Source organism: Schistocerca serialis, chromosome 1 (assembly GCF_023864345.2).
Source record: "Schistocerca serialis cubense isolate TAMUIC-IGC-003099 chromosome 1, iqSchSeri2.2, whole genome shotgun sequence".
Classification (NCBI taxonomy): Eukaryota; Metazoa; Arthropoda; class Insecta; order Orthoptera; family Acrididae; genus Schistocerca; species Schistocerca serialis.
This window is the reverse complement of record NC_064638.1, coordinates 147,533,560-147,556,161: the sequence shown is the minus strand read 5'-3', so window position 1 is coordinate 147,556,161 and position 22,602 is coordinate 147,533,560. Positions and strand designations below refer to the sequence as shown.

Sequence of the window (22,602 nt, the reverse complement as noted above, 5' to 3'; positions counted from 1 at the left end):
GTGCAGGACTTACAGTTCAGAAAGGGAATAGCCTAAGACGGCAGGTATAAGAATTGCCAGCGGAAAGTAGGTGGCTGGACTTCAATATGTCTGAGTATGTACAGGCACACAGGAAAGGCTCATGCGACGTCCCGACTCTCTGCAGACGTAGAGTAGCGCATCAGGAAGGGTACACTTGGCAAGTGTTGATTTGAGCGAGCACACCGCCAGCTTAAAGCCAGTCAGCCTCTGTGGCCTAATGGAGAGTCTGGCCTCGGCGGCCGTGCCGTGCGGATGTGCTGTGTTTACGTCGCCGCTGCTGTTGGCCGAGCGCTGTTTGTGGTGAGTTAAACGCTGTAGAGCGTTTCTCTTCTATCTGTCGACGATTCGCTCTTGAAAGTGGTAATGGCTGAATTAGTACGAAAAGATACGTTGAAATTTGTCTTCGACAACCATTTCGCGAGACCTACCTTATTTGAAATAGAGAGATTTCTTGAGGAGACAGTACAGTTAACGGGTGATGATATTATTGGCATTCATTCATCGATCTGCAGTAGTACGGTGTATTTGAAGCTCAGGAGTGCGACTAAATGTGACCAAGTTGTTGAATCCTGTGGAGGTACTTTCAAGTTTAAGCATTCTGATGGCAATGTGGGCGAGGTTAAAGTTTCTCATGCTGGTTTTGGTGTGAGGACCGTTCGCGTTTTCGAACTGCCATTTGAGATAACTGCTGAACAAATTAATTCCGTTTTGAAGCCTTATGGAACTATCATTAGTAATGTTGCCGAGCGGTGGTCCTCTGCACATAAATTTCAAGTTTTAAATGGTGTTCGACAGATCAAAATCGATATGGTCAAGCATATCCCGTCTTATGTCAGTGTCTGTGGCTACAGAGCTATCGTGATATACGAGGGGCAACCGCGAACATGCGCGGGTTGTGGTTCTGCAGGACACGTTCGTGCTCAGTGCCTGCAAAGGCGCGTAACACAAATACCGACCGGAGAGGCAGGAGTCCCACACGCCATGTCACAGCTACCGCTGACATACGTTGCGGCGGTGCGCACGATCTCGTCCACGACCAAAGCGACCGAGAGACCTGCTTCCGAGGGCGACTTAATTGACTGTCAAATGACCATCACCGAACCGGAAGCCGGCCAGGAGGTCATCGTTCCTGCACAACCAGCACAACAAGACCATTGCCCCTCAGCCGATGTTGCGCGTAACAGCTCTCCGGCAGGCTCCCTGAACATAACTGTCGCTGGTGAGAACCATTCAGCGGCTGGTCTCGACGGTATAGTAGCAGCAGATAGACAAATCGACAATCATACCAAGGACACTAAGAAGCGCAGGATTGCTCACCAGGGAGCGGCCGAAACTGCCCCTGTCATGCGAGACAAGATCAAACAGGTGAAACAAAAAATGACCGACGTACCACCAGCACCACAGGACGGTAATCGCAAACCGTTGAAGAAGTCGCGGACAGGAGCATCATCCGACAGTGGCACTGACGACCTTGTGTTCTCCGCGTCTACACTGCCGACTCCAAAGAGTGACATAGTACCTGAGCCGCAACCTACAGACGCTTGCCCACGACTCAAGGAGAATCGAAACGACACTCGTTCCCCACACTGGGCTGATGATCACGACGATGAGGATCAAGATCAAGACATGACGGAAGACAATGCTGCACCGGACCTTAGACTTAGCGGAGGGGACTCTAACCAACAGCGACGCCCCTCCTCACGAGGAACGGGCACTGATGATGACGCCGATTTCTATTAACTGAACATTCGATCATTAGCGGAGACAAAATATATCTAGATCCGTAGGACGATAGGCGGTCAGTTCTTTTACACACTTACGTTCAAGCAAATTTGGCGGGCTTACAAGCTTATCGGATTGCAACATTAAATATTAATAAGATCCGGAGTGCACTGAATTTGCGGAATCTCCAGGACGTTGTCTATGCAGCCGACATCGATATCGTATTGTTACAAGAAGTGACAGATATTGACCTAGAGCACATACCGGGCTATAACGCTATTGTTAACCCCAGTAGCAATAACGAACTTGGAACGGCTATATTATATAAAGAAGGTATACTAATCCGCAACGTTGAGAAACTACCCAACTGTAGAGGTATAGCTGGCACCGTCAATGACACCCGAATCATTAATATCTATGCACCTTCCGGATCTGGTAACAGACAGCGGCGAGCCGTCTTCTTCAAAGAAGAGATAGTTCCACTGTTCGGAACGGGTCATGATCACATAATATTTGCCGGGGATTTTAACTGTGTTATCCGTCCGAAAGACCAAACGCCGAACTTTACTAAATCACTGGAGCTTGAAACCATCATCACTGAGTTGGGACTTATTGACACGTGGGAACATCAGCATGGTGACGCGCCCGGTTTCACACACGTCACTAGCCATTCTGCGAGCCGTTTAGACCGGATCTATACAACAGCTGGTTTGAAGTCCAATGTCCTCCACTCCGAAATCTGGCCCACCATATTTTCTGATCATGCCGCGTATATTTGTACCATCAATTTAGCGAAACAAGGCACCTACAAAGCCAGGGGACAGTGGAAACTTAATGTTGCTCATTTATTAGATCCGGCGTGCCGCGTAGCATTTAACAATACGTGGGACGATTGTGAAAAACGTTTCCCGCAGTACAACTCGCCGCTCATTTGGTGGATCAAGTGCGCCAAACCTGCTATAACGAAAACCTTGAAACGCTACTCTCGCGAGAAGGCTGCCTGGCAAAAGGCAACTGTGGAATTTTATTTTCAGTGCCTCCGTGACTTGCATAAGCCGGATGTGACGATAATAGACAATTATGCACAAATTAAACGAATACAAGCAAAACTATTGACTTTAAAACGACAACAACTTCAGGGTTGCCGCATTAGGACTCGTTTGCAAAACACCGTTCCGAACGAAGCGACCTCCATGTATCATGTGATACACGAAAATAAACGGAACATTAAGAAAATAATTACTAAACTGACAACCACTGATGGTCGATTATTGACCAAACAGTGCGAGATCAAGGACGAAATCTACAAGCATTATACAGAATTGTTGGCCACCACACCAACGGATGACGTGGCGCAAAGGGAAGTCATCGACGGGATAACAGGTAGACTCAGTTCGGATGAAGCCGGCACCCTCACTACCGCTATAACGGAGGACGAAGTGGTGGACGCCATACTGAGAGGTCCAAAGAACAAATCACCCGGACCTGATGGACTACCTGCCGAACTGTATCAAATTTTTCGACAAAAAATGGCGACGAAGCTGACGTGCATATGCAATGAACTCATGAATTCCAGTGCCCCCCTCCCAGAAGAGTTCTGTGAGGGGACGGTGGTCCTGGTCCCCAAAAAGCCAGGAGGCAAGGGAATTGGTAATCTTCGACCTATCACCTTATTGAACGGCGATTACAAAATCTTCGCCCGCGTCATCATGCAACGGCTGCACTCCGTAATTACCACGGTTACAGGATCCTACCAATCGTGTGTTGGCAAGCATAGAAAGATATATCAGACCTTAAGTGATTACAGGGATGTCATTTCCATAGCGGCGACTTGCAGACTCCGATGCGCCATCGTATCACTCGACTTCGAACAAGCGTTCGACAGAGTGAGCCATTCTTACCTTTTCAGTGTAATGCGGAAAATGAATTTTCCTCCGAATTTTTTAGCCATGCTCAACTCCGTGCTCACGAATGGTACCTCTAAAATCCAGATCAATGGACAACTCAGTAGCCCCATCAAGGTTCGTAGCTCGGTACGACAAGGTTGCCCAATGTCCATGGTATTGTTTGCAATAGCGATCGAACCGCTCCTGTTCAATTTACACAAGGTTCTGCAAGGATTACACATACACGACCACAAAGTCACGTGTAAATCATACGCTGATGATGTCGGTTTCATAGTCAGAAGTAACCAAGAACTAGACACTGCGCTCCAAATTACGAAGAAGTATGAACTTGCTTCCGGCGCTAAAATAAATATGGCGAAGTCTGGAATTTTGCCGATCGGCCGCGGAGATGACATTGGAGCTCGAGAACACTTGAAACGCCTTGACACACTGAAAAGCCTCGGCATAGTATACACGCGCCATATCCGACGAACAGTTGCTATCAACTACAGGCGCATTTTGACGAACATGCGGGCGTGCCTCCACCAACACAGTCTACGGAATCTGGACGCTATGCAGAAGGTACAGCTCGCCAATACCTATATCACGTCCAAAGTGAACTACGTCGCCCAAATATTGCCATTACCACCAGCAATAGCGAAACGGATGCTGGCAGCGCTCGGCCATTATGTTAGTAGGGGTCATATTTTCAAAATTAAATATGAAACGCTGACGTTACCAGCCAACAAAGGTGGTCTCAATCTTACCGATATCTACTGTAAAGCACAGGCACTGTATATTTGCAAGACATACCGACTGTGGAAAGAATCGCCGAGTAATCTAGTGGGTCATCTTCTGAATGAAATACTCCCGCTCAGTCTGGATCCGCCTATCGACGTGCACCACCTCCCGACGGAGCTTTCGCACCTCAAACATTTTCGCATTGAATACAGCTACATTCCGAGAACGCTTTTCCACAACGGTACGCCAACAGTCAAAGACGTGTACAAGACCATGATTGACGGAAAACCCAGAAACAGCATCGAGGGGAAACTTCACCAGTATGACTGGAATACGATTTGGAAGAATATTCATGATCCCCGATTAGCGACTAAGGTGAGAGCCGTATGGTACTTTGCTGTTAATAGAAAACTGCCGACGAACTCTAAGTTGCACGCCATACATCTGGCAGAAACGCCAAACTGCACTACCTGCAACGTCCTCGATACCGAGGAACACAGGTTTACATGTGATACGATCAGCGACGTATGGTGCTGCATTCGGCGCATGCTAGCAATTATACTCAGAACTTCCGATAATGCCATCACACCGACTCACCTCCTCAATCCTGAGGGCGTCCCCTACCCCAATACTAAACGAAATGCTGCCAATTGGTTGATGGGACATTCAGTTTTCTATGTTCTCACACAAGAAGACCGGAGCGAAGAAGATTTTATGACATTTCTGCGCATTCAGCATCATCAGCTTGAACAAATACGAGATTATAGATTGAAATATGCCAATTTTCTCAAGAGAATCTTGGTGTAGAAACCAAACCAATCTCGATGAAAATACAAAAAAAAAAAAAAAAAAAAAAAAAAAAAAAAAAAAAAAAAAAAAAGAAAAAAATGGATAAGGCATACAAAAAGTGCTTTAGAAAAAAAAAAGTGGTAGAGCAATTTAACTCAAAAAAAACAAAAAAACAAAAAAAAAGAAATGTATAAGGCATAAAAAAAAATAAAAATAAAAAAAAATAAAAAAAAGAGGTCCGTGGATCGAAACCAAAAAAAAAAGAAAAGAAAAAAAAAGAAATAAAAAAAAAAAAAAAAAAGTTGGTAGAGCGGTGGACTGTAGTGGTTAAAAAAAAAAAACAAAAAAAAAAAAAAAAAAAAAAAAAATGGATAAGGCATCGGTCTCCTAAACCGGGGATTGTGGGTTCGAGTCCCACCAGAGGTACACGTTTTACTCACTGGGGCAAAATCAGTCTCACCACATACAGGTGTAATAGTTGAGAAAGTTGGTGTTTGTGAGTGCTTACAGGTATCACAGGTATGACGACGATATGAAAATACACACTTACTGACAACCTGAAACGAAACGATGGCCATTATCAATCGACCTGTTAGCTGCGGAAGTGTTTCAAAGCGTGATGGCGCTGTGAAAGGAAACGCTATTTTAAAATTACTTGTTGGTAAACGGTATGACCCATATGAATAGTCACTTACCTGTCTTGTGTGCAGGACTTACAGTTCAGAAAGGGAATAGCCTAAGACGGCAGGTATAAGAATTGCCAGCGGAAAGTAGGTGGCTGGACTTCAATATGTCTGAGTATGTACAGGCACACAGGAAAGGCTCATGCGACGTCCCGACTCTCTGCAGACGTAGAGTAGCGCATCAGGAAGGGTACACTTGGCAAGTGTTGATTTGAGCGAGCACACCGCCAGCTTAAAGCCAGTCAGCCTCTGTGGCCTAATGGATAAGGCATCGGTCTCCTAAACCGGGGATTGTGGGTTCGAGTCCCACCAGAGGTACACGTTTTACTCACTGGGGCAAAATCAGTCTCACCACATACAGGTGTAATAGTTGAGAAAGTTGGTGTTTGTGAGTGCTTACAGGTATCACAGGTATGACGACGATATGAAAATACCCACTTACTGACAACCTGAAACGAAACGATGGCCATTATCAATCGACCTGTTAGCTGCGGAAGTGTTTCAAAGCGTGATGGCGCTGTGAAAGGAAACGCTATTTTAAAATTACTTGTTGGTAAACGGTATGACCCATATGAATAGTCACTTACCTGTCTTGTGTGCAGGACTTACAGTTCAGAAAGGGAATAGCCTAAGACGGCAGGTATAAGAATTGCCAGCGGAAAGTAGGTGGCTGGACTTCAATATGTCTGAGTATGTACAGGCACACAGGAAAGGCTCATGCGACGTCCCGACTCTCTGCAGACGTAGAGTAGCGCATCAGGAAGGGTACACTTGGCAAGTGTTGATTTGAGCGAGCACACCGCCAGCTTAAAGCCAGTCAGCCTCTGTGGCCTAATGGATAAGGCATCGGTCTCCTAAACCGGGGATTGTGGGTTCGAGTCCCACCAGAGGTACACGTTTTACTCACTGGGGCAAAATCAGTCTCACCACATACAGGTGTAATAGTTGAGAAAGTTGGTGTTTGTGAGTGCTTACAGGTATCACAGGTATGACGACGATATGAAAATACACACTTACTGACAACCTGAAACGAAACGATGGCCATTATCAATCGACCTGTTAGCTGCGGAAGTGTTTCAAAGCGTGATGGCGCTGTGAAAGGAAACGCTATTTTAAAATTACTTGTTGGTAAACGGTATGACCCATATGAATAGTCACTTACCTGTCTTGTGTGCAGGACTTACAGTTCAGAAAGGGAATAGCCTAAGACGGCAGGTATAAGAATTGCCAGCGGAAAGTAGGTGGCTGGACTTCAATATGTCTGAGTATGTACAGGCACACAGGAAAGGCTCATGCGACGTCCCGACTCTCTGCAGACGTAGAGTAGCGCATCAGGAAGGGTACACTTGGCAAGTGTTGATTTGAGCGAGCACACCGCCAGCTTAAAGCCAGTCAGCCTCTGTGGCCTAATGGATACATTCGCGCCTCGTCTTCGGCGCGAGACGGACGTGTGGCGGCCGCTGCGGACGTTTCGTGTCAACAAGGCTGTTTTCCTGCGAGCCAGGTAGGCCGGCTCGCAAGCGCATTACTTCACTTAATTGTGTATTGGTTTGATGAAGATGAGAAAAGACAAGATTAAATTCGCTTTCGATAGAAATTTCGTACGACCGAAAGCTTTTGAAATCAAACTGTGGCTCACAGAAAAAGTTGGAATTACGAAAGATGATTTAGTTGGAGTTCATTTATCGTTTGTGACTAACTCGGCATATGTGAAATTGGCAGATCCTGCTAAATGTGTCGCACTTGTTGAACAATGTGGCGGTATTATTAAGTTCAATCACTTAGACGGCTCAGTTAGCGATGTCGTAGTATCCCATGCTGGGATGGGAATACGAACAGTAAGAGTATTTGAGCTTCCTTTTGAAATGCCTGTAGTCGAAATTAATCGTGTTCTCGGGGCGTATGGCAGAGTAATTTCCAATGTTGCGGAAATGTGGTCAGAACCACACATGTTTCCCGTTTTGAATGGCGTTCGCCAGGTTAAGATGGAACTTCTCAAGCACATTCCTTCCTTTGTAATTATTGGAGGATACCGTGCGTTGATCATTTACGATGGACAGCCTCGTACCTGTGCCATTTGTAACTCGACAGAGCACGTGCGTGCTGAGTGCAGTAGACGGAGGGTTCCTCAATTACCAAGGGTAGAATCCGAAGGTGCAGGGCCTGTAGTTCACCTGCAGATGACGTACGCTGCTGCCACGTCACCTTTGCGATCAGCTCGGCAGACATCTTTCGAACTGGGGGACCAATGCGAGCATCCCGAGAGTGTTAACAACCATATAGACAGTGGTAGATCCGTAGCTATGACTAACCATACAGCGCCCCAGTGTACCACCAGTGAAAGTCAGGTACCTGTACCTTCCGACTGTGCCGAGCCTTCTCGTAGCTCGCGAGCAGAACCTTCTGCGGTTACTGTGGATCCCTCCCTGCAACCGCCTGATTGCGCACGACAGGACGAGACCACCACGAAAGTAGCGGCAACGGATGATCCAGTTCAGAATATTGTTGGGCAAGACATGAGCATAGATCACTCGATCATCCAACTGACACAAGGAGTCAATGACTACGGTTCTGCTTCCCACAGCGCGGCTGACAGGCCCCCTGCGACAGAGGCGAGTCTAACTGCGGTAGTCCTTTCTTCCACGCCTGGTGAAAAGAGCAGCGTTGGCTCTTCGACTAGGACACAAGACCGGCTTGCATCGCCGACTTCGTCTCCGCATTCGTCCGAAAAGTCCCCTGATTCGTCTCCAGAGCGGTCAAGATCGCCTCGGAAAGCTAGGAAACGTCGCAAAAAGCGGTTAGCACACCAGGCTGCTGAAAGCTTAGCCCCGGCTCTGCGGGATAGGTTGAGGAGCATTCAGGAACAGACAACGATCGAAGACCATGGCCGGAGGGAACCTGAGGTCGGTAGCATACAATCGCATCTACGGACATCACCTGAGCACGGTGTCCGGGACGAAGGAGCACCAGGCCTCGAATTTTCAGACCATCAGGACGTACCTACTTCCCAACGTAGACAATCTCCCCAGAATAGTCGTTTTGAATGGGCAGACGATACGGAGACAACACTGCCACATGTATCTGCGAACAATGGTATGGCATGTTAACCGCAACCTCTCAAGCTCACGACTACACTTTGAGCGCACGAATGACATGTGAATTCGGCCTACATATGCCTAATCGCCGGAAAGTCCAGTAAACAATAACAGCTCTTGCTTATGGATCAAACGTATCACGTTATGACTGTTAATATTAACAAGATCCAGAGTGCAACTAACATTGCTGCCCTCCGGGACTTCATATATCAGTCCGATACCGATATTGCGCTTTTTCAAGAAGTGTGTTTTTCAAATTTGTATGTTCCGGGATTTACTGCAATTCTCAATGTCGCCTCAGAAGGCGCTTGCGGCACCGCTGTCCTGGTCAAGGAAGGTATTGCAATAACAGATGTAACCCTGTTGGAATCGGGGAGGGGAATCAGTTTTAAGATTTTCGGTGTTACGATTATAAATGTATATGTACCTTCGGGAAGCAGTGGTCGAACAGAACGAGCCAAGTTTTTTAAAAAAGATCTCGTGTTTTTACTAAAGGAAAACCCCGTTGATGTAATAGTCGGAGGTGACTGGAATTGTGTCCTACACAGGAAAGACCAAACGCCAAATTTCAATTTCTCCCCAGAACTAGATGGTCTTGTGAAAACAATGAAATGGCAGGACGCTTGGGAGGTCAAATACCCCGTGTCTGTCCAGTACACATATTTTAGCACTAAAGCGCAAAGTCGGATCGACCGCATATACGTAAGTTCACATTTAGCCAGCAAAATCAGTGGCGTCGAACGAATACCAACTTTCTTTTCCGACCATCTAGCACTAAGGTGCAGCATTGGACTTCCTAAACAGAAGACATACTGGGGCCGTCCTTTTTGGAAATTAAATATCGCCGTGCTTCGGGATAACGCCCTAACTGAGCAGTTAGAAGCTTCTTGGCAACTTTCATTCCGACAAAGCCACAAATACCGGTCAACGATAGATTGGTGGACTTTATGCGCCAAAAAGAAACTTAGATCTACTCTAATTTCTTACAGTAGGGAAAGGGCACTTTGGTCTCGGCGCACTGTCGAGTTCTATTATACTTGTCTGCGTGACCTTTATGATATGCCCATGTCCGCGGCTGTCAGAACGGGTATCAAACAGGTCAAGGCCGAACTTCTTAGTCTTAAACGCAAACAGCTGGAAGGAATGACAATAAAATCACGAGTTCAAACCACAGTGGAAGAAGAACACGCTTCACTCTATCATCTACTCCAGCACGAAAAAAATCGTCGAAGAAATTTTATTGAGTCATTGCTCTCTGAAGATCAAAGTGTTTTAACTCAACAAAAAGATATTTTAAACGAGGCTCATAGGTATTATAATCAATTGTACAGTGCTCACCAGTATAACCCAGATCATGGACAGGAACTGCTCCGAAACTGTGATATGGAACAACTAGTAACTGCAGAACACAACAGGAGCCTCACTGTTGAAATCCTGTCTGAAGACATTTTAGAAGTAATTAAAAGCTCACCTGTTAAAAAATCACCTGGGCCCGACGGTTTACCCGTAGAATTTTATTCCCAATATTGGCATATTATAAGGAATAAATTCACACAAGTCGTCAACGAAATCTTGAGTGGAGGGCACATACCTGACGAAATGAAAGAGTGTGTCACTGTTTTACTTCCTAAGGGAATCAATTCGGATGTCAAACAGCTCAACAAAATGAGACCGATATCCTTAATGAACTCTGATTATAAAATTATTGCCAGGGTTGTAAAAAACAGACTGCGACCGGTGTTTGATACTGTAATTGGTCCCCATCAAACGTGTCTCCCGGGTCGGAATATTTTTAAAACAGTCTGCGAATACAGGGACATAATCAGTATCTTCTCAACGACATTGACGAAGGCTGGCCTCGTTTTTATCGACTTTTCTAAAGCCTTTGATAGGGTAAACCATGAATATTTATTTACCACTCTGATGCATATAGGTTTTAACGACAAATTTTTAATTGTCTTAAAAAATCTATTGCAAGGGATGAAAACCAAAATTTTAATCAATGGACACTATACTCGAGATGTCGAAATAGCAAATGGTGTCCCGCAGGGAAGTCCTTTATCAATGATGCTATTTGTGGTCGCACTAGAACCTTTGCTGAAACGATTAAACAAGGAATTAGAAGGCATATCAATTTCAGGGGTCAGTAACGCTACCAACGCTTACGCCGACGACGTCGGTGTCATCGTCAGAAGTAATGACGACGTTGTAAGACTGAGAGAGATAGTTCGCCTTTACTGCTTCGCAACGGGAGCGCAAATCAACGATATGAAAAGCTCCTTTCTAAATCTCCATGGCTTCAGGAACACTGCCCTCGAATGGGCCAGGTCTGTAGACCATCACACTGCGTTAGGTGTGAGGTTCTACCGATGCCCCCTGCAAACAACGACATTCAACTGGAAGAAGGTCTTACATAGTATTCGTGGTACTTTAATAATGAACCGACTTAGAGACTTGAACATTATCCAAAGGGTGCAATTAATCAACTGCGCTGTCCTTTCGAAAGCAGTATATGTAGGTCAAATACTGCCGATACCTAAAGCGATATCCACAACCATCATGAGCTTCATCTGCAAGTATGTTTGGAGAGGTGAGATATTTAAAGTGGCGGCCAGTACTATAACTTTAAAACCGCGAGAAGGAGGCCTCGGACTGACCGATATCCGCCGCAAAACTACGGCTCTTTATATCAAGCGTACACTTCAGCTTTTAGAAGACTGCCACAATAATTTATCATCGAAACTTTTCCGAATCCTTACACCGGAGAGTATGGAACCACCTATTAACATAAGTAAAATCTCTTACAAATTGCAGCACATCAGGTTCTACTATTTAGAACTCAGTTATCTGCACTGCATTGTCGCGGATAGGACCAAAAGAAACTGTAGTTTCATCATGGAATGCCTTACTACAAAGGACAACCGTAACAGAATGGAATCAAAATATCCCACCCGAAATTGGCAAAATATATGGAAGAATATAAACAATAAAGTACTGTCCACCAATGTGCGCGGTGCCTGGTACAAGGTTGTCAATAATACCGTTGCCACAAATGAAAGATTACAGTCTATAGGATTGAGTGACACAAATCAGTGTCCACGTTGTAATGTGATAGACACCCTCCGGCATCGTCTCATATGCAACGGCTACCAGGTCATTTGGGACAGAGTCCGACAACAGGTGGCGTTTATCAATAGGAACGACGGCAGACACCTTACTGTCGACATTCTCGTCAACCCCGAAAGCGTTGCTTTCCCTATTCAAAAGAATAATGTTACCCTATGGCTACTGGGGAACTATGTCAATTATGTCATTAATAACCTCGGCCTGCCCGACGTACTGGACTATGAGCAACATCTATTACTGGAATATTATAAAATATGTGGACAACGACACCACAAGACCTTGTATGGTAACATGCTAAAAATATTATTTGACAAACAAGGCATCGGATGACGTACGCAATGACGAATAGCGGATAAAATATCGGATTTGCGATGCCAAAGTAGGGGATTGCTGCTAAGGGCGACGTACGGTGGGGACTTCGTGGGCCCCAGGGCCGCTACGGTAGCCGTGAAGGCCTTCGCAGAACCCTGAAAAGGCCTTGCATTATATGCCTATGCTTAAAAAAAAAAAAAAAAAAAAAAAAAAAAAAAAAAAAAAAGAGATCAGTGTCTTGTATTGTGTGTGTCCTTAAGAAGCCTACGTTTCTCAGTTAACCATTAATTTTTCTTTCTTTATCCACAATTTTCACCAGATTATTTTCAGTTATTTTGAACAACCATCCAACGTTACAAAATAAGTTCATTTGGATGGAGACATTTACTTTTCTCACCACGTTTGATGGATTCCCTTACTTGCAAAGGAGTATTTCATTTGATTTTAGCAATGAAGCTCGCCGAAGAAGGCGCATGAAGGAGAGCGAATGGAAGGGCTAGAAGGGGAGATGGGAGGCCCTAAAAAAAAGAAAAAAATAAAAAAAAAAAAAAAAAAAAAAAATGGATAAGGCATCGGTCTCCTAAACCGGGGATTGTGGGTTCGAGTCCCACCAGAGGTACACGTTTTACTCACTGGGGCAAAATCAGTCTCACCACATACAGGTGTAATAGTTGAGAAAGTTGGTGTTTGTGAGTGCTTACAGGTATCACAGGTATGACGACGATATGAAAATACACACTTACTGACAACCTGAAACGAAACGATGGCCATTATCAATCGACCTGTTAGCTGCGGAAGTGTTTCAAAGCGTGATGGCGCTGTGAAAGGAAACGCTATTTTAAAATTACTTGTTGGTAAACGGTATGACCCATATGAATAGTCACTTACCTGTCTTGTGTGCAGGACTTACAGTTCAGAAAGGGAATAGCCTAAGACGGCAGGTATAAGAATTGCCAGCGGAAAGTAGGTGGCTGGACTTCAATATGTCTGAGTATGTACAGGCACACAGGAAAGGCTCATGCGACGTCCCGACTCTCTGCAGACGTAGAGTAGCGCATCAGGAAGGGTACACTTGGCAAGTGTTGATTTGAGCGAGCACACCGCCAGCTTAAAGCCAGTCAGCCTCTGTGGCCTAATGGATAAGGCATCGGTCTCCTAAACCGGGGATTGTGGGTTCGAGTCCCACCAGAGGTACACGTTTTACTCACTGGGGCAAAATCAGTCTCACCACATACAGGTGTAATAGTTGAGAAAGTTGGTGTTTGTGAGTGCTTACAGGTATCACAGGTACGACGACGATATGAAAATACACACTTACTGACAACCTGAAACGAAACGATGGCCATTATCAATCGACCTGTTAGCTGCGGAAGTGTTTCAAAGCGTGATGGCGCTGTGAAAGGAAACGCTATTTTAAAATTACTTGTTGGTAAACGGTATGACCCATATGAATAGTCACTTACCTGTCTTGTGTGCAGGACTTACAGTTCAGAAAGGGAATAGCCTAAGACGGCAGGTATAAGAATTGCCAGCGGAAAGTAGGTGGCTGGACTTCAATATGTCTGAGTATGTACAGGCACACAGGAAAGGCTCATGCGACGTCCCGACTCTCTGCAGACGTAGAGTAGCGCATCAGGAAGGGTACACTTGGCAAGTGTTGATTTGAGCGAGCACACCGCCAGCTTAAAGCCAGTCAGCCTCTGTGGCCTAATGGATAAGGCATCGGTCTCCTAAACCGGGGATTGTGGGTTCGAGTCCCACCAGAGGTACACGTTTTACTCACTGGGGCAAAATCAGTCTCACCACATACAGGTGTAATAGTTGAGAAAGTTGGTGTTTGTGAGTGCTTACAGGTATCACAGGTATGACGACGATATGAAAATACACACTTACTGACAACCTGAAACGAAACGATGGCCATTATCAATCGACCTGTTAGCTGCGGAAGTGTTTCAAAGCGTGATGGCGCTGTGAAAGGAAACGCTATTTTAAAATTACTTGTTGGTAAACGGTATGACCCATATGAATAGTCACTTACCTGTCTTGTGTGCAGGACTTACAGTTCAGAAAGGGAATAGCCTAAGACGGCAGGTATAAGAATTGCCAGCGGAAAGTAGGTGGCTGGACTTCAATATGTCTGAGTATGTACAGGCACACAGGAAAGGCTCATGCGACGTCCCGACTCTCTGCAGACGTAGAGTAGCGCATCAGGAAGGGTACACTTGGCAAGTGTTGATTTGAGCGAGCACACCGCCAGCTTAAAGCCAGTCAGCCTCTGTGGCCTAATGGATAAGGCATCGGTCTCCTAAACCGGGGATTGTGGGTTCGAGTCCCACCAGAGGTACACGTTTTACTCACTGGGGCAAAATCAGTCTCACCACATACAGGTGTAATAGTTGAGAAAGTTGGTGTTTGTGAGTGCTTACAGGTATCACAGGTACGACGACGATATGAAAATACACACTTACTGACAACCTGAAACGAAACGATGGCCATTATCAATCGACCTGTTAGCTGCGGAAGTGTTTCAAAGCGTGATGGCGCTGTGAAAGGAAACGCTATTTTAAAATTACTTGTTGGTAAACGGTATGACCCATATGAATAGTCACTTACCTGTCTTGTGTGCAGGACTTACAGTTCAGAAAGGGAATAGCCTAAGACGGCAGGTATAAGAATTGCCAGCGGAAAGTAGGTGGCTGGACTTCAATATGTCTGAGTATGTACAGGCACACAGGAAAGGCTCATGCGACGTCCCGACTCTCTGCAGACGTAGAGTAGCGCATCAGGAAGGGTACACTTGGCAAGTGTTGATTTGAGCGAGCACACCGCCAGCTTAAAGCCAGTCAGCCTCTGTGGCCTAATGGATAAGGCATCGGTCTCCTAAACCGGGGATTGTGGGTTCGAGTCCCACCAGAGGTACACGTTTTACTCACTGGGGCAAAATCAGTCTCACCACATACAGGTGTAATAGTTGAGAAAGTTGGTGTTTGTGAGTGCTTACAGGTATCACAGGTATGACGACGATATGAAAATACACACTTACTGACAACCTGAAACGAAACGATGGCCATTATCAATCGACCTGTTAGCTGCGGAAGTGTTTCAAAGCGTGATGGCGCTGTGAAAGGAAACGCTATTTTAAAATTACTTGTTGGTAAACGGTATGACCCATATGAATAGTCACTTACCTGTCTTGTGTGCAGGACTTACAGTTCAGAAAGGGAATAGCCTAAGACGGCAGGTATAAGAATTGCCAGCGGAAAGTAGGTGGCTGGACTTCAATATGTCTGAGTATGTACAGGCACACAGGAAAGGCTCATGCGACGTCCCGACTCTCTGCAGACGTAGAGTAGCGCATCAGGAAGGGTACACTTGGCAAGTGTTGATTTGAGCGAGCACACCGCCAGCTTAAAGCCAGTCAGCCTCTGTGGCCTAATGGATAAGGCATCGGTCTCCTAAACCGGGGATTGTGGGTTCGAGTCCCACCAGAGGTACACATTTTACTCACTGGGGCAAAATCAGTCTCACCACATACAGGTGTAATAGTTGAGAAAGTTGGTGTTTGTGAGTGCTTACAGGTATCACAGGTATGACGACGATATGAAAATACACACTTACTGACAACCTGAAACGAAACGATGGCCATTATCAATCGACCTGTTAGCTGCGGAAGTGTTTCAAAGCGTGATGGCGCTGTGAAAGGAAACGCTATTTTAAAATTACTTGTTGGTAAACGGTATGACCCATATGAATAGTCACTTACCTGTCTTGTGTGCAGGACTTACAGTTCAGAAAGGGAATAGCCTAAGACGGCAGGTATAAGAATTGCCAGCGGAAAGTAGGTGGCTGGACTTCAATATGTCTGAGTATGTACAGGCACACAGGAAAGGCTCATGCGACGTCCCGACTCTCTGCAGACGTAGAGTAGCGCATCAGGAAGGGTACACTTGGCAAGTGTTGATTTGAGCGAGCACACCGCCAGCTTAAAGCCAGTCAGCCTCTGTGGCCTAATGGATAAGGCATCGGTCTCCTAAACCGGGGATTGTGGGTTCGAGTCCCACCAGAGGTACACGTTTTACTCACTGGGGCAAAATCAGTCTCACCACATACAGGTGTAATAGTTGAGAAAGTTGGTGTTTGTGAGTGCTTACAGGTATCACAGGTATGACGACGATATGAAAATACACACTTACTGACAACCTGAAACGAAACGATGGCCATTATCAATCGACCTGTTAGCTGCGGAAGTGTTTCAAAGCGTGATGGCGCTGTGAAAGGAAACGCTATTTTAAAATTACTTGTTGGTAAACGGTATGACCCATATGAATAGTCACTTACCTGTCTTGTGTGCAGGACTTACAGTTCAGAAAGGGAATAGCCTAAGACGGCAGGTATAAGAATTGCCAGCGGAAAGTAGGTGGCTGGACTTCAATATGTCTGAGTATGTACAGGCACACAGGAAAGGCTCATGCGACGTCCCGACTCTCTGCAGACGTAGAGTAGCGCATCAGGAAGGGTACACTTGGCAAGTGTTGATTTGAGCGAGCACACCGCCAGCTTAAAGCCAGTCAGCCTCTGTGGCCTAATGGATAAGGCATCGGTCTCCTAAACCGGGGATTGTGGGTTCGAGTCCCACCAGAGGTACACGTTTTACTCACTGGGGCAAAATCAGTCTCACCACATACAGGTGTAATAGTTGAGAAAGTTGGTGTTTGTGAGTGCTTACAGGTATCACAGGTACGACGACGATATGAAAATACACACTTACTGACAACCTGAAACGAAACGATGGCCATTATCAATCGACCTGTTAGCTGCGGAAGTGTTTCAAAGCGTGATGGCGCTGTGAAAGGAAACGCTATTTTAAAATTACTTGTTGGTAAACGGTATGACCCATATGAATAGTCACTTACCTGTCTTGTGTGCAGGACTTACAGTTCAGAAAGGGAATAGCCTAAGACGGCAGGTATAAGAATTGCCAGCGGAAAGTAGGTGGCTGGACTTCAATATGTCTGAGTATGTACAGGCACACAGGAAAGGCTCATGCGACGTCCCGACTCTCTGCAGACGTAGAGTAGCGCATCAGGAAGGGTACACTTGGCAAGTGTTGATTTGAGCGAGCACACCGCCAGCTTAAAGCCAGTCAGCCTCTGTGGCCTAATGGATAAGGCATCGGTCTCCTAAACCGGGGATTGTGGGTTCGAGTCCCACCAGAGGTACACGTTTTACTCACTGGGGCAAAATCAGTCTCACCACATACAGGTGTAATAGTTGAGAAAGTTGGTGTTTGTGAGTGCTTACAGGTATCACAGGTATGACGACGATATGAAAATACACACTTACTGACAACCTGAAACGAAACGATGGCCATTATCAATCGACCTGTTAGCTGCGGAAGTGTTTCAAAGCGTGATGGCGCTGTGAAAGGAAACGCTATTTTAAAATTACTTGTTGGTAAACGGTATGACCCATATGAATAGTCACTTACCTGTCTTGTGTGCAGGACTTACAGTTCAGAAAGGGAATAGCCTAAGACGGCAGGTATAAGAATTGCCAGCGGAAAGTAGGTGGCTGGACTTCAATATGTCTGAGTATGTACAGGCACACAGGAAAGGCTCATGCGACGTCCCGACTCTCTGCAGACGTAGAGTAGCGCATCAGGAAGGGTACACTTGGCAAGTGTTGATTTGAGCGAGCACACCGCCAGCTTAAAGCCAGTCAGCCTCTGTGGCCTAATGGATAAGGCATCGGTCTCCTAAACCGGGGATTGTGGGTTCGAGTCCCACCAGAGGTACACGTTTTACTCACTGGGGCAAAATCAGTCTCACCACATACAGGTGTAATAGTTGAGAAAGTTGGTGTTTGTGAGTGCTTACAGGTATCACAGGTATGACGACGATATGAAAATACACACTTACTGACAACCTGAAACGAAACGATGGCCATTATCAATCGACCTGTTAGCTGCGGAAGTGTTTCAAAGCGTGATGGCGCTGTGAAAGGAAACGCTATTTTAAAATTACTTGTTGGTAAACGGTATGACCCATATGAATAGTCACTTACCTGTCTTGTGTGCAGGACTTACAGTTCAGAAAGGGAATAGCCTAAGACGGCAGGTATAAGAATTGCCAGCGGAAAGTAGGTGGCTGGACTTCAATATGTCTGAGTATGTACAGGCACACAGGAAAGGCTCATGCGACGTCCCGACTCTCTGCAGACGTAGAGTAGCGCATCAGGAAGGGTACACTTGGCAAGTGTTGATTTGAGCGAGCACACCGCCAGCTTAAAGCCAGTCAGCCTCTGTGGCCTAATGGATAAGGCATCGGTCTCCTAAACCGGGGATTGTGGGTTCGAGTCCCACCAGAGGTACACGTTTTACTCACTGGGGCAAAATCAGTCTCACCACATACAGGTGTAATAGTTGAGAAAGTTGGTGTTTGTGAGTGCTTACAGGTATCACAGGTATGACGACGATATGAAAATACACACTTACTGACAACCTGAAACGAAACGATGGCCATTATCAATCGACCTGTTAGCTGCGGAAGTGTTTCAAAGCGTGATGGCGCTGTGAAAGGAAACGCTATTTTAAAATTACTTGTTGGTAAACGGTATGACCCATATGAATAGTCACTTACCTGTCTTGTGTGCAGGACTTACAGTTCAGAAAGGGAATAGCCTAAGACGGCAGGTATAAGAATTGCCAGCGGAAAGTAGGTGGCTGGACTTCAATATGTCTGAGTATGTACAGGCACACAGGAAAGGCTCATGCGACGTCCCGACTCTCTGCAGACGTAGAGTAGCGCATCAGGAAGGGTACACTTGGCAAGTGTTGATTTGAGCGAGCACACCGCCAGCTTAAAGCCAGTCAGCCTCTGTGGCCTAATGGATAAGGCATCGGTCTCCTAAACCGGGGATTGTGGGTTCGAGTCCCACCAGAGGTACACGTTTTACTCACTGGGGCAAAATCAGTCTCACCACATACAGGTGTAATAGTTGAGAAAGTTGGTGTTTGTGAGTGCTTACAGGTATCACAGGTATGACGACGATATGAAAATACACACTTACTGACAACCTGAAACGAAACGATGGCCATTATCAATCGACCTGTTAGCTGCGGAAGTGTTTCAAAGCGTGATGGCGCTGTGAAAGGAAACGCTATTTTAAAATTACTTGTTGGTAAACGGTATGACCCATATGAATAGTCACTTACCTGTCTTGTGTGCAGGACTTACAGTTCAGAAAGGGAATAGCCTAAGACGGCAGGTATAAGAATTGCCAGCGGAAAGTAGGTGGCTGGACTTCAATATGTCTGAGTATGTACAGGCACACAGGAAAGGCTCATGCGACGTCCCGACTCTCTGCAGACGTAGAGTAGCGCATCAGGAAGGGTACACTTGGCAAGTGTTGATTTGAGCGAGCACACCGCCAGCTTAAAGCCAGTCAGCCTCTGTGGCCTAATGGATAAGGCATCGGTCTCCTAAACCGGGGATTGTGGGTTCGAGTCCCACCAGAGGTACACGTTTTACTCACTGGGGCAAAATCAGTCTCACCACATACAGGTGTAATAGTTGAGAAAGTTGGTGTTTGTGAGTGCTTACAGGTATCACAGGTATGACGACGATATGAAAATACACACTTACTGACAACCTGAAACGAAACGATGGCCATTATCAATCGACCTGTTAGCTGCGGAAGTGTTTCAAAGCGTGATGGCGCTGTGAAAGGAAACGCTATTTTAAAATTACTTGTTGGTAAACGGTATGACCCATATGAATAGTCACTTACCTGTCTTGTGTGCAGGACTTACAGTTCAGAAAGGGAATAGCCTAAGACGGCAGGTATAAGAATTGCCAGCGGAAAGTAGGTGGCTGGACTTCAATATGTCTGAGTATGTACAGGCATCCAGGAAAGGCTCATGCGACGTCCCGACTCTCTGCAGACGTAGAGTAGCGCATCAGGAAGGGTACACTTGGCAAGTGTTGATTTGAGCGAGCACACCGCCAGCTTAAAGCCAGTCAGCCTCTGTGGCCTAATGGATAAGGCATCGGTCTCCTAAACCGGGGATTGTGGGTTCGAGTCCCACCAGAGGTACACGTTTTACTCACTGGGGCAAAATCAGTCTCACCACATACAGGTGTAATAGTTGAGAAAGTTGGTGTTTGTGAGTGCTTACAGGTATCACAGGTATGACGACGATATGAAAATACACACTTACTGACAACCTGAAACGAAACGATGGCCATTATCAATCGACCTGTTAGCTGCGGAAGTGTTTCAAAGCGTGATGGCGCTGTGAAAGGAAACGCTATTTTAAAATTACTTGTTGGTAAACGGTATGACCCATATGAATAGTCACTTACCTGTCTTGTGTGCAGGACTTACAGTTCAGAAAGGGAATAGCCTAAGACGGCAGGTATAAGAATTGCCAGCGGAAAGTAGGTGGCTGGACTTCAATATGTCTGAGTATGTACAGGCACACAGGAAAGGCTCATGCGACGTCCCGACTCTCTGCAGACGTAGAGTAGCGCATCAGGAAGGGTACACTTGGCAAGTGTTGATTTGAGCGAGCACACCGCCAGCTTAAAGCCAGTCAGCCTCTGTGGCCTAATGGATAAGGCATCGGTCTCCTAAACCGGGGATTGTGGGTTCGAGTCCCACCAGCGGTACACGTTTTACTCACTGGGGCAAAATCAGTCTCACCACATACAGGTGTAATAGTTGAGAAAGTTGGTGTTTGTGAGTGCTTACAGGTATCACAAGTATGACGACGATATGAAAATACACACTTACTGACAACCTGAAACGAAACGATGGCCATTATCAATCGACCTGTTAGCTGCGGAAGTGTTTCAAAGCGTGATGGCGCTGTGAAAGGAAACGCTATTTTAAAATTACTTGTTGGTAAACGGTATGACCCATATGAATAGTCACTTACCTGTCTTGTGTGCAGGACTTACAGTTCAGAAAGGGAATAGCCTAAGACGGCAGGTATAAGAATTGCCAGCGGAAAGTAGGTGGCTGGACTTCAATATGTCTGAGTATGTACAGGCACACAGGAAAGGCTCATGCGACGTCCCGACTCTCTGCAGACGTAGAGTAGCGCATCAGGAAGGGTACACTTGGCAAGTGTTGATTTGAGCGAGCACACCGCCAGCTTAAAGCCAGTCAGCATCTGTGGCCTAATGGATAAGGCATCGGTCTCCTAAACCGGGGATTGTGGGTTCGAGTCCCACCAGAGGTACACGTTTTACTCACTGGGGCAAAATCAGTCTCACCACATACAGGTGTAATAGTTGAGAAAGTTGGTGTTTGTGAGTGCTTACAGGTATCACAGGTATGACGACGATATGAAAATACACACTTACTGACAACCTGAAACGAAACGATGGCCATTATCAATCGACCTGTTAGCTGCGGAAGTGTTTCAAAGCGTGATGGCGCTGTGAAAGGAAACGCTATTTTAAAATTACTTGTTGGTAAACGGTATGACCCATATGAATAGTCACTTACCTGTCTTGTGTGCAGGACTTACAGTTCAGAAAGGGAATAGCCTAAGACGGCAGGTATAAGAATTGCCAGCGGAAAGTAGGTGGCTGGACTTCAATATGTCTGAGTATGTACAGGCACACAGGAAAGGCTCATGCGACGTCCCGACTCTCTGCAGACGTAGAGTAGCGCATCAGGAAGGGTACACTTGGCAAGTGTTGATTTGAGCGAGCACACCGCCAGCTTAAAGCCAGTCAGCCTCTGTGGCCTAATGGATAAGGCATCGGTCTCCTAAACCGGGGATTGTGGGTTCGAGTCCCACCAGAGGTACACGTTTTACTCACTGGGGCAAAATCAGTCTCACCACATACAGGTGTAATAGTTGAGAAAGTTGGTGTTTGTGAGTGCTTACAGGTATCACAGGTATGACGACGATATGAAAATACACACTTACTGACAACCTGAAACGAAACGATGGCCATTATCAATCGACCTGTTAGCTGCGGAAGTGTTTCAAAGCGTGATGGCGCTGTGAAAGGAAACGCTATTTTAAAATTACTTGTTGGTAAACGGTATGACCCATATGAATAGTCACTTACCTGTCTTGTGTGCAGGACTTACAGTTCAGAAAGGGAATAGCCTAAGACGGCAGGTATAAGAATTGCCAGCGGAAAGTAGGTGGCTGGACTTCAATATGTCTGAGTATGTACAGGCACACAGGAAAGGCTCATGCGACGT

At 46.0% G+C, this 22,602-nt stretch overlaps 18 non-coding genes across 18 annotated transcripts; all 18 read left to right on the top strand.

Annotated features, from left to right (window-relative positions):
• Nucleotides 1–6,087: 6,087 nt before the first annotated feature.
• On the top strand, nt 6,088–6,160 carry Trnar-ccu (transfer RNA arginine (anticodon CCU)). Its single transcript has one exon. It is a non-coding gene; the product is annotated as a tRNA-Arg (tRNA).
• Nucleotides 6,161–6,662: 502 nt separating this feature from the next.
• Trnar-ccu (transfer RNA arginine (anticodon CCU)) lies at nt 6,663–6,735 on the top strand. The gene has a single exon. It is a non-coding gene; the product is annotated as a tRNA-Arg (tRNA).
• A 6,761-nt stretch (nt 6,736–13,496) lies between these two features.
• Nucleotides 13,497–13,569, top strand: Trnar-ccu (transfer RNA arginine (anticodon CCU)). The gene has a single exon. It is a non-coding gene; the product is annotated as a tRNA-Arg (tRNA).
• Nucleotides 13,570–14,071: 502 nt separating this feature from the next.
• Trnar-ccu (transfer RNA arginine (anticodon CCU)) lies at nt 14,072–14,144 on the top strand. Its single transcript has one exon. It is a non-coding gene; the product is annotated as a tRNA-Arg (tRNA).
• Nucleotides 14,145–14,646: 502 nt separating this feature from the next.
• Trnar-ccu (transfer RNA arginine (anticodon CCU)) lies at nt 14,647–14,719 on the top strand. Its single transcript has one exon. It is a non-coding gene; the product is annotated as a tRNA-Arg (tRNA).
• Nucleotides 14,720–15,221: 502 nt separating this feature from the next.
• Nucleotides 15,222–15,294, top strand: Trnar-ccu (transfer RNA arginine (anticodon CCU)). The gene has a single exon. It is a non-coding gene; the product is annotated as a tRNA-Arg (tRNA).
• Nucleotides 15,295–15,796: 502 nt separating this feature from the next.
• Nucleotides 15,797–15,869, top strand: Trnar-ccu (transfer RNA arginine (anticodon CCU)). Its single transcript has one exon. It is a non-coding gene; the product is annotated as a tRNA-Arg (tRNA).
• A 502-nt stretch (nt 15,870–16,371) lies between these two features.
• Trnar-ccu (transfer RNA arginine (anticodon CCU)) lies at nt 16,372–16,444 on the top strand. Its single transcript has one exon. It is a non-coding gene; the product is annotated as a tRNA-Arg (tRNA).
• Nucleotides 16,445–16,946: 502 nt separating this feature from the next.
• Nucleotides 16,947–17,019, top strand: Trnar-ccu (transfer RNA arginine (anticodon CCU)). The gene has a single exon. It is a non-coding gene; the product is annotated as a tRNA-Arg (tRNA).
• Nucleotides 17,020–17,521: 502 nt separating this feature from the next.
• Trnar-ccu (transfer RNA arginine (anticodon CCU)) lies at nt 17,522–17,594 on the top strand. Its single transcript has one exon. It is a non-coding gene; the product is annotated as a tRNA-Arg (tRNA).
• A 502-nt stretch (nt 17,595–18,096) lies between these two features.
• Nucleotides 18,097–18,169, top strand: Trnar-ccu (transfer RNA arginine (anticodon CCU)). The gene has a single exon. It is a non-coding gene; the product is annotated as a tRNA-Arg (tRNA).
• A 502-nt stretch (nt 18,170–18,671) lies between these two features.
• Nucleotides 18,672–18,744, top strand: Trnar-ccu (transfer RNA arginine (anticodon CCU)). Its single transcript has one exon. It is a non-coding gene; the product is annotated as a tRNA-Arg (tRNA).
• A 502-nt stretch (nt 18,745–19,246) lies between these two features.
• Trnar-ccu (transfer RNA arginine (anticodon CCU)) lies at nt 19,247–19,319 on the top strand. The gene has a single exon. It is a non-coding gene; the product is annotated as a tRNA-Arg (tRNA).
• A 502-nt stretch (nt 19,320–19,821) lies between these two features.
• On the top strand, nt 19,822–19,894 carry Trnar-ccu (transfer RNA arginine (anticodon CCU)). The gene has a single exon. It is a non-coding gene; the product is annotated as a tRNA-Arg (tRNA).
• Nucleotides 19,895–20,396: 502 nt separating this feature from the next.
• On the top strand, nt 20,397–20,469 carry Trnar-ccu (transfer RNA arginine (anticodon CCU)). Its single transcript has one exon. It is a non-coding gene; the product is annotated as a tRNA-Arg (tRNA).
• A 502-nt stretch (nt 20,470–20,971) lies between these two features.
• Nucleotides 20,972–21,044, top strand: Trnar-ccu (transfer RNA arginine (anticodon CCU)). Its single transcript has one exon. It is a non-coding gene; the product is annotated as a tRNA-Arg (tRNA).
• Nucleotides 21,045–21,546: 502 nt separating this feature from the next.
• On the top strand, nt 21,547–21,619 carry Trnar-ccu (transfer RNA arginine (anticodon CCU)). The gene has a single exon. It is a non-coding gene; the product is annotated as a tRNA-Arg (tRNA).
• Nucleotides 21,620–22,121: 502 nt separating this feature from the next.
• On the top strand, nt 22,122–22,194 carry Trnar-ccu (transfer RNA arginine (anticodon CCU)). Its single transcript has one exon. It is a non-coding gene; the product is annotated as a tRNA-Arg (tRNA).
• Nucleotides 22,195–22,602: the final 408 nt, after the last annotated feature.